This window comes from Numida meleagris, chromosome 1, assembly GCF_002078875.1.
Source record: "Numida meleagris isolate 19003 breed g44 Domestic line chromosome 1, NumMel1.0, whole genome shotgun sequence".
In the NCBI taxonomy this organism is placed as follows: domain Eukaryota; kingdom Metazoa; phylum Chordata; class Aves; order Galliformes; family Numididae; genus Numida; species Numida meleagris.
Window position 1 is genome coordinate 166,193,175 of NC_034409.1, and position 8,886 is coordinate 166,202,060.

The 8,886-nt window shown below is 41.0% G+C and overlaps 1 long non-coding RNA gene across 1 annotated transcript; it reads left to right on the top strand.

Annotated features, from left to right (window-relative positions):
* LOC110390303 lies at positions 2,095-8,211 on the top strand. Its single transcript, XR_002433701.1, has 3 exons — positions 2,095-2,132; positions 4,938-5,055; positions 5,320-8,211. It is a non-coding gene; the product is annotated as an uncharacterized LOC110390303 (long non-coding RNA).

Sequence of the window (8,886 nt, forward strand, 5' to 3'; positions counted from 1 at the left end):
CTAAGAGGCAGGTTGTTGGAAAAATGATTAAAAGACAGTAGAGTTGAGAGGAAATGTGTGAATTAAAATCTGTACCTCCAGCTTCTGAAAACCAGAACTAAACTGGAGCATAGAAACCATGGGACCATATTATTTTGCGTTCCCTCATCCTGAGTAGTGCTACCAGAAGCTCATGGGAGCTGTGGGTGTTTGCTCTTTTCTTTCCTTGCCTATTTCTGAGCACAGAAAGGAAGATTATGGTGCCATAAAGATAGCTAAAATGCAGTTGTATCTAGGACAGTAGTTCTTGGAGCACTGCTGTCTTCTCCTGGGAGGAACTGCTGTCCTTTATTATGTGGAAGCAGAAGCGTGTACCTTATATTTTCCCTGTAACATTTTTAGTTTGAGAAGGTTTAGTGCACTGTTATGAGAAAATGAAAACCTCTCAACTTTCAAAATATATATATTTTTCTCAGACCTGTTTTGTGACTCAGATAAAGAAATAACATTAGTTTTCTATTTTCTCTCCAAGTTAGAAGACAAATGGAAACTAAGGGCAACTTTGGAGAAGTAGAATCAATTTGCGATGCTTTTTAGGCTTAGAGCTGTTGTCATTTTCTTATGTAAGGAGAAATAAAGCCCATCACCACACAGTTTGCTGACACTGGCTAAGAGACCATATGCTTGTGTTTTGGCTGGGGGATGGCAGATGTCATCCTATGGGATGCCTGGGGGAAAAGTGGAGACATGACCTCAACCTATAGTTCTGCCTTCAGCCTGACAGCACGAATCTTCCCCTGCCCCCATCCCTAATGCCTAATGTCTGCATTGCTCAGTGCTGAAGGTGCTGTGGTCAGTGAGGAACATATCCAGCTGGGGACAAGAGGTAATGATCTTACGTTGCACTGGGGGAGGTTCAGGTTGGATACTAGGAAAAGCTTATTCTTGCAATGAGTGGTGATGCACTGGCACAGGCTGCGTGGGGAGGTGGTGGAGTCACCGTCCCTGGAGACGTTCAAGAACCGTGTAGATGTGGCACTGAGAGACATGGTTAGCAGGCATGGTGGGGGTGGGCTGATGGTTGGATTAGACCTTAGAGGTCTTTTCCAGCCTTAATGGTTCTATGATTCATTATTCAGTAGTTTTGCGCTCCCCGTGCTTGTCTGATATGGTGAGCTCTTGGTAGAGATGCAGGTTTTTGAGGGAAAAGCATGGGCAACAGGATTAAATTGGCTACTGCTGACCCTTGCTTTTCTGTGGTTTCAGATGTTTTCACAGTGCAGCTGTGGAACACAGAGCAAATACAGTCTTCACACAGATGAGGGCATCTTCTCACTCAGCACAACACATACTTTTTCCGTGCATGCAGGGAAGCCAAATATCCTTCTGAAGTACAGAGACCAGCTCCTGGGGGAGCTGTATAGCATCGCAAAGAGCTGAAATTGAAGTCAAGAAGAGACAGACAGAGGGTAAAAGCTACATGAATATGTAAGGTGGAGGCATTTATGCAGAAGACATTGCTGCAGACTCAGCTGTAGTTAAACTGCCCACAGCTGCTGTTTCTCTGTCACCTTTGAAAGTGGAAGTTGTTTTAACCAGCAGAAAATGCGAAGGAAAATGTTAGGTATAACCTAAGATCATGAGTTGCTCACTGAGCTCCAGGAGAAAACTGTTTAACTTGTCACTTTACATATACCCATGATCAGAACTGAATAACTGATTTACTTTAAAAGCACTTTGAAGTAGATTATCTTGAAAGTTGGAAAGAAAGCCTTCATTTCAGATACGCATTTTGGTGGCTTATTCCCCTTCCCAGTAGTAAGGGAAAGGGAAAATTAAAATAAACAGGAAACATTTTAGAAGTATCAGAGTTTCATTTGTTTTCTTGCTTTCTACTTAGAAAGTGCACTTGTAAGAGAAAAAGGGAGAGAGAGGGAGTGTAGTGGAAATGCTAAGTCATGGCCTGAACCAGCGCTTGAGCACCTGGTGGGAAGACAGGGCCAACCCAGGGGAGCTCAGTGCATGCAATGCACCTGAGTGACTGGAAGGGGTGGAGCCAGGATCCACCCTTTCCCAGATCTCACTTAAGGGTTGGCAGTGAAAACAAGGGTACTTCTTGCTGGAGTTTTTTGCCGATCTGAGGTTTTCTAAAGGTAAGCAGCTTTTTTTTTTTTTTTTTTTTTTTTTTTTTTTTTTTTTTTTTGCTGCTGCATTTGGGCTTGATCTCATTTGCTGTAGCCAAAGACTTTGCCACCCTGCTATTTTCATGGTACTTTCCATCCCATTATAGAATTGCAGGAAGAAAATGAAAATTGAGGCTCTTTAAAAGGAGAATAATTTGGAGAATTCTCTTATTTTTCCCACTGTCTCTTTTTTCAAAGTCATACTCCAAAAGCTTATGAGAGGAGTAGAGTAAGTTTGCATATATGGAAAAAAAAAAAGCAAAAAGGAGTGTGGGTTTGTATGGAGGAAATACATAGCAAATTGATAATCTTACTGTAAAGAGTGGAAGTATAAGGAACAAGTTTAGAGCAGAGGGGAAAGAAGCACAGAGTATGAGAGACCATTATCTTTGAAGGAAGTAATGATGGTATGTGTGATGCAAACCTTTTTTCCCCTTGTCTTTAAAAGAGCCGTTAGATATAGGAAGACAAAACAGTAGCCTGAGGGAAAGTGGAATCCCCAGGCTTCAAGTAACATTTCTGATCAGCGATGCAGTAAGCCCTTCAGTACTCTTTCAATTATAGGCCAGTAAGAGTATAATTTAGATGCAAGCTCAAAAATTGCCCTTCAGGAAATGACACCAAGATGAAATACATTTATGAATATGAAAAATTTTTAAAGACAGCTACAAGAACTGTATTGCTGAATTGCCACTGTCCACTTGCAATTGCTTTTCTTTTATCCATTCTGTTCCCTCTTATGAATTTCCAGATGAGACAACTAGCATTTTCATAATAAAGATATCAGGTCCAAACATGATGCTTTTAGGTTATTAACTTTGTGTCAGAATGTTCTTGAAATGCTGTACTTTGCTTCTGCAGTGAAGTGAGAAACTATGATCTCCTTAATCAGAGCCTCTAAGACATCAGAGTTCAGGCTAATTAGGATTTATGACGTTTTGGAGAGAATATAATTTATACTTGAACACTCCAGGTGATAAGGGGTTACAGACCATAACTACTGATCTTAGCTGAGCTCTGGCACAGGCTTGACAGGATAAATCATGAGTGGTACATCACACATTATTCTTCTGCTTCATCTAATTTTATTCAGAGGCCTAGGATAGGGAAAAATATGGTGCGTGTGACAGGAATTTGTGTCTCACCTTTTGTTAAAGTCTAGGCTAGGACTGGAGCAGCAATGAATATCTCCTGTCTAAAAAGCATTTCTTTTCAGTGAAGTCTCAGCCACTGAAACAGTGCATCCCCATTCAGAAGTCCATCCTGCTTTCCTCTTAACACCTGGATCATATCACACCAGGAGCAGGCTTGTGCTCACTGACTGTTTGCTGGGGACTCTCAGAGGAATGCGAAACTGCTCCAGCGATTTTAGAGTGAGTGCTCCTGAGAGCTCTTGGAGCAGACTCACCAAATCCAAGACAGCTGTTCCATTGTAAAAGTCTGTTTAACATATGGTTTATAGTGTTCATATGTTTATACTATATGCAGTATAAAATAAAATGAAAGGTTCTTGAATGCTATGGAAACAGAAATTGCAATAAGCAGAAATGTAGAGGAAAAAGTGATTATACGGTCTGTACTAGACTAGCAGGAAACATTAGCAGTAAAAGGACAATTCATGAAAGGGAGTCTTCACTATAAGGACAGCTGTCTACTTAGCAGCTAATATCAAAAGATATTTATTTGATGAATGAAATCTATATAGCAGGTTCTGATATTGGCAGTAAAATTATTTGCATTTGGCATGTTTGTTTCCATATTGGTGGGAATCTCTAAGTTGACTGTGTAGGAGTACATATGTGTGAACCTATGAATATCAAAAGTTATTAATCCTGCAAGAAACTTGAGTAAGTTCTTTTATCATTCCTTCTTTCTTTGGGGAATGATGTGTATCCTTGGCATTGTGCTTGTAGTCTTCTGAAAAATGCCAAATGTTCCTAAGATCCATGTTTCCACATATCGCTGCTTTAAAAGGGCATTTTCTTATGTTTGGATTATTTATCTGTTGTGACAAAGAGCTTTCTGTTCCACACTTGATGCAACAGATCATTGATTACAGTTCTCTCTATGAAAACTCTTTATATTGAAAGACACCTGATGGACATGGAAAATATTTAACCCATGTTTCTCTTTTAGAATCATAGAATCATTAATGTTGGGGAAAAAAACCATTAAGCTCATGAAGTTGAATCATTGCCCCATCCCTGCCATGCCCACTGACCATGTCCCTCACTGCCACATCTATGCAGTTCTTGAGCACTTCCAGGGACAGTGACTCCACCACCTCCCTGGGCAGCCTGTACCAGTGCCTCATTGCTCTTTCTAAGAATAACTTTTTCTTAATATCCAACCTGAAGCACCCCTGCTGAAAATTAAGGCCGTTACTTCTCATCCTAATAGTAGGTTTATAGTAGATTTTCATTTCTGAGAGGGCTACTGTTTTGTCTTTTATCAGGTCTCTATTCTAGATGAAAGAAGGAAAATTTCTGACAATTGTTTCTCCAGAGTTTAAAACTCTCACAGACTGCAATTCTTTTTTGGTATTTTCCCCTTATTTTTACGTCCTTGTATTGCATAGGTGTTCTCAACAGTGCTGTACAAGGCAGAAAAAATACATTCTTTCTCACTTATGAAACCTCTGTTCACCTATCCCACAATTTCATTAAAGTTTCTTGCAGCAGCAGCATGTTCTCGACTCGTACTCAGCTTCTAATCCACAGCGAAATCCAGATATTATTTCTTCCATTTTTCATAATGTCTTTCCATTGTTACCAGGGACAACGACAGCTAACAGAAATAGTCCAGAGGTCCCAGCAAGTGGTCTGCTTGTAGGCTGCTCCCTGGTCAACATGGGTGAATACCTTGGTGTAATCCCCAGTTTGGATCTTAAAAGGTAAAGCCATAGCAAAGTCCATAGACTGGGAGCAAGGATTCATATCATGGAAAACTATAAATGCTCCAAAGTAACAAACAGAAGTAAATAATTCTGGAGTGAATTTTTAAAATGCGTAGGTTGCTCCAGAAGGAATGCCTCCTATTTATTTCCATAAAAACTACAACAAAGAACACAATAACACTACTTGATAGAGCAAATTCTCTGCTATGAAGCACCATTTTTTCAACATAGTCACCACCATTCACTCTGCATTTTCAACAGGGATGAGCAAAAGCCTGCATGCCGTGCCTATGAAAATCTGCACAAGTGGAGGTGACCTGCCGCTGCTGAAATGCACTACCCACTGCCTCACTGTCCTCATATCCACTGTTTGGGCTCCCTAAACACTCAACAAGTGTCAGTGGGTGACGTTTTTTTCCACAAGGAGGAATTCAGTGACATAATTTTTCCTTCATTGGGATTTCCATGTCAGACACCATTCTATCAGACTGTCCCTCTGATGCCATCTATTTCATGGCAACCACGTGTAATGAAATATTGGTAGGAAGATCCAGCGTCTACTGTCATAGCACTGACATCTGTCTCTGACATCATGGGCCAACGCTGTAAAATTGGAGGCATTACTTTCAGAGCCACCCTTGTACAGGGCTCAACAAGTCTTCTGCTCATAATTCTCTCGGAAGATAACAATTTATTCTTAGGAGACATGACCAAAAGTGGCAGCAATTGTTTTGGAGACTGGATTTTGGAGCTGTTAAAAACATTTCAATCATCTGTACATTACTTGAGAAACTGAAGTAATCAGTTCTATAATAGCATGTGCTGGCAGTGCTCTTGGCTTGTTTCTGCCCTGTTTCAGGGGAGTTGTGGGGAAGAGGGGATATCACACACAGAGGCACCACTAAAACGCTGTCTGCTGTGTGCAGCTCTGTATTTCCCCTGATGATTGTGCATGAACCTCAAACTGACTCCAGAAAATTACAACTGCAGCTCATCAGTTAAACTCAGTTTCCTGCTATGACAAAGAACTGAACAGTCATAACCAAAGGAAGAAAATTTTGAGCTATTTTGGGACAAGAAAAAGGCAATGTGGCTTTTGAAATGAGAAAGGCATCTTCCAGTGAAGGAAACAGACTTTTGTGACAGAACTGTGGAGCTGCTGTTTCTCTGGACGACAGTTTCAGGCTGCATTTCTATTTAATTGGCATCAAGCCCACCTTTGGAGTTACACTTTCCTCTGAGTTTTAATTTGTAGCTAAAACTATGCTCCAGTGACTGAACTTCATATTCCCTCACCTACTCCTTTTTCTCTCAGAAAGAAACCTCGCTCACTCAGGTGTCCTCACCAGGCTGTTCCTTGCCTGGCTCCTCACCATGTCTCCTCTGCTTCACTGCCAGCACTGCAGCTGAGGGGATAAACCCAGGCAGCAAGCAATCAGACAACTGGCACAAAGATAAAGGTAGCTTAAGTTTAACGCAGAAGCTTACTGGGCACAAAAATAAACGTGAAAAAAGTTTGCTCTCTTGACTGTCATCCTTCTTTATCTCACCTCTCAGTTGCTCTTCAGCTGGGCAGCATTTCCTGGGTTATCACAAGGTGAGTTTAGGGATACAATAACCTAAAATCGTTTGAAGTAAAGAGGTTTTCCATTTCAAATGAGTTTCCCTTAAGCGTACACAGAAAACAACCACAGACATCCCAGCAACAAAGAAGACACCTTCCAAAGTACTGCTTTTCCAAACCATAGCTGCACAAGAATCGCAGAATAGTTGGGTTGGAAGGGACCTTAAAGCCCATCCAGTTCCAGTGCCACACACCAGCTCAGAGCCCCATCCAGCATGGCCTTGAGCACCTCCAGGATTGGGACACCCACAGCTTCTCTGGGCAACGACAGATGCATGCTAAATGGAACTCAGCCTTAATTTGAAGTAAACCCTGCCTCTCTGGGTAAGTCCAGACTGTGGTTACTGTCTGTGTACCTAAATTCCCTTTGGGTAACTTGCTCTGTTAAGACTTGGAGGCTGCGTGAGGCCTTACAAAATGAAACCCAGCTAAAAGCAGGGGAGAACAAGAGCTGCTCTGCTAGGAAAAAGGTGTGATGGAAAAGCTGTTGCTGTGAGGTTGTCATCAAGTTAAGACTCCTTTAGAGGATGCTACTCTCTTTTCTTGACAATTCTGCAAGAATCTTGTGTCACCTACAGGAGGGCAGGAAGAATAGCTTGGTACAGACTCCCTGGGCCTGACACATGGCATTGCTTCATCCTGAGCAGTTGGGGATGGGGATATAACAGTCAGATGGAAGGAGTTCTACAACATCTTCAGAGGGAGTAAAATTTGAAGTTTGAGGCCAGGTCCTTTGTTTTACTTCTTTTTATTCCTGAGAAATACATATACGTATTTTCATGTGTATATACGTGTGAGACAGAGGGAAAAAAATGGAGGGCAAACAGAGAAGGTTATCCTATTTGTTGATTTATATCTTACTTCCAGTAACAGAAGCTGCTCCTTCCTTCTCTCCTTGCTGCAGCTGTGGCCATTACAGTATCTGCAGTAGTAATGGGATAGTGATATTAACAAATGTAAAGCTCAATTGCTCTAAACAGTGATTAAAAGATTGTTGCTCAGAAACAGGTGATTTTGTGCGCAGTTCAAATGTATGTACACTTTTCCTAACCATGCGCTAGTGAAATAAGCACACGTGTTTAGGAGCCCTTTCCAATTAACATTAACTTGTTTTTATGCCTGCACATTTCACACACCATTGGCTGTCAGTAGATTGTATGAAATTTGTCAGCATAAAAGCTCCTCTATTTCTCCATATGCAATGACAAGCTAATGAGGACGATACAGAGAAAAATGAATAAATAGGTTCTCTTACAAAAATTGTTAAATTTACTGAAAATATTTTAATTGAGAAACAGGCATCTAAGTGAAAAAAAGTTACTGATGCTGATCATGAAAACCAGAATTGGACGGACAACTTTACCAAATGGATACCTAAGAATCAAAGAGAAACTAGCTCACTGAAGCAGTCCTATGTGGATGCCTTGGATGTGTCAGAGTACTCTGGGTGACAGTAAATAGTTGTATTGTGGCAATTAAACTGAGGTGCCAACAGCAGTTTTCTGACAATTATTTCTAACTGTACAAGATTTTCAAGTGGTCTTCATTATCTTAGTCCCTCAGAAACTTTAGTATTTTCATATCCTTCTGAGGCAAGGAAACACTTCTATGCTCGTTTCAACGGTTCCTCAGATGTGCAGACTGCATTAAGAGCTACCATTTGGGAGTAACCTGACATCACACGATACACAATAACACAAATCTAATTTACTTGCACCTACACAGGTACTTAGCTCTGCAAACCATCTTTTTTTTGTTGTGTTCGTATCTTCACCCCTTGATTCATTTGTCTGAGCCTAGTTTGTCCAAAGGTGATCATGAAAGTGATCCAGAACGAGGCACACAGGGACATTCACTGTGATAGTTCATTTTCATAGAGGCAGTGGCTGAGATGCTTCAGAACTGTTCCAAAGAGAACCATTCAAAAAAACAAAGAGCATCTCCACCACTTGATGACTTCAAGGGGCCTGCTCTTTCATCTCCATCCTCCACATGATATATGCAGTCTCTGTTTATTTAAACTGTACATGTTTAGTCCCTTGCACATATGTTCTGTATATTGTGCTAATTCTCATGGTAAAAAAAGCTTCCCTGGCAATCATGTCACACCTGTTTCACACGCCAGGAACTTGTTTTTGTTGAATCGCTGCACTTAGTTTGACCGCAAACACTTAAATCAAGCAAGGAATTGACTCCAGTTTGCA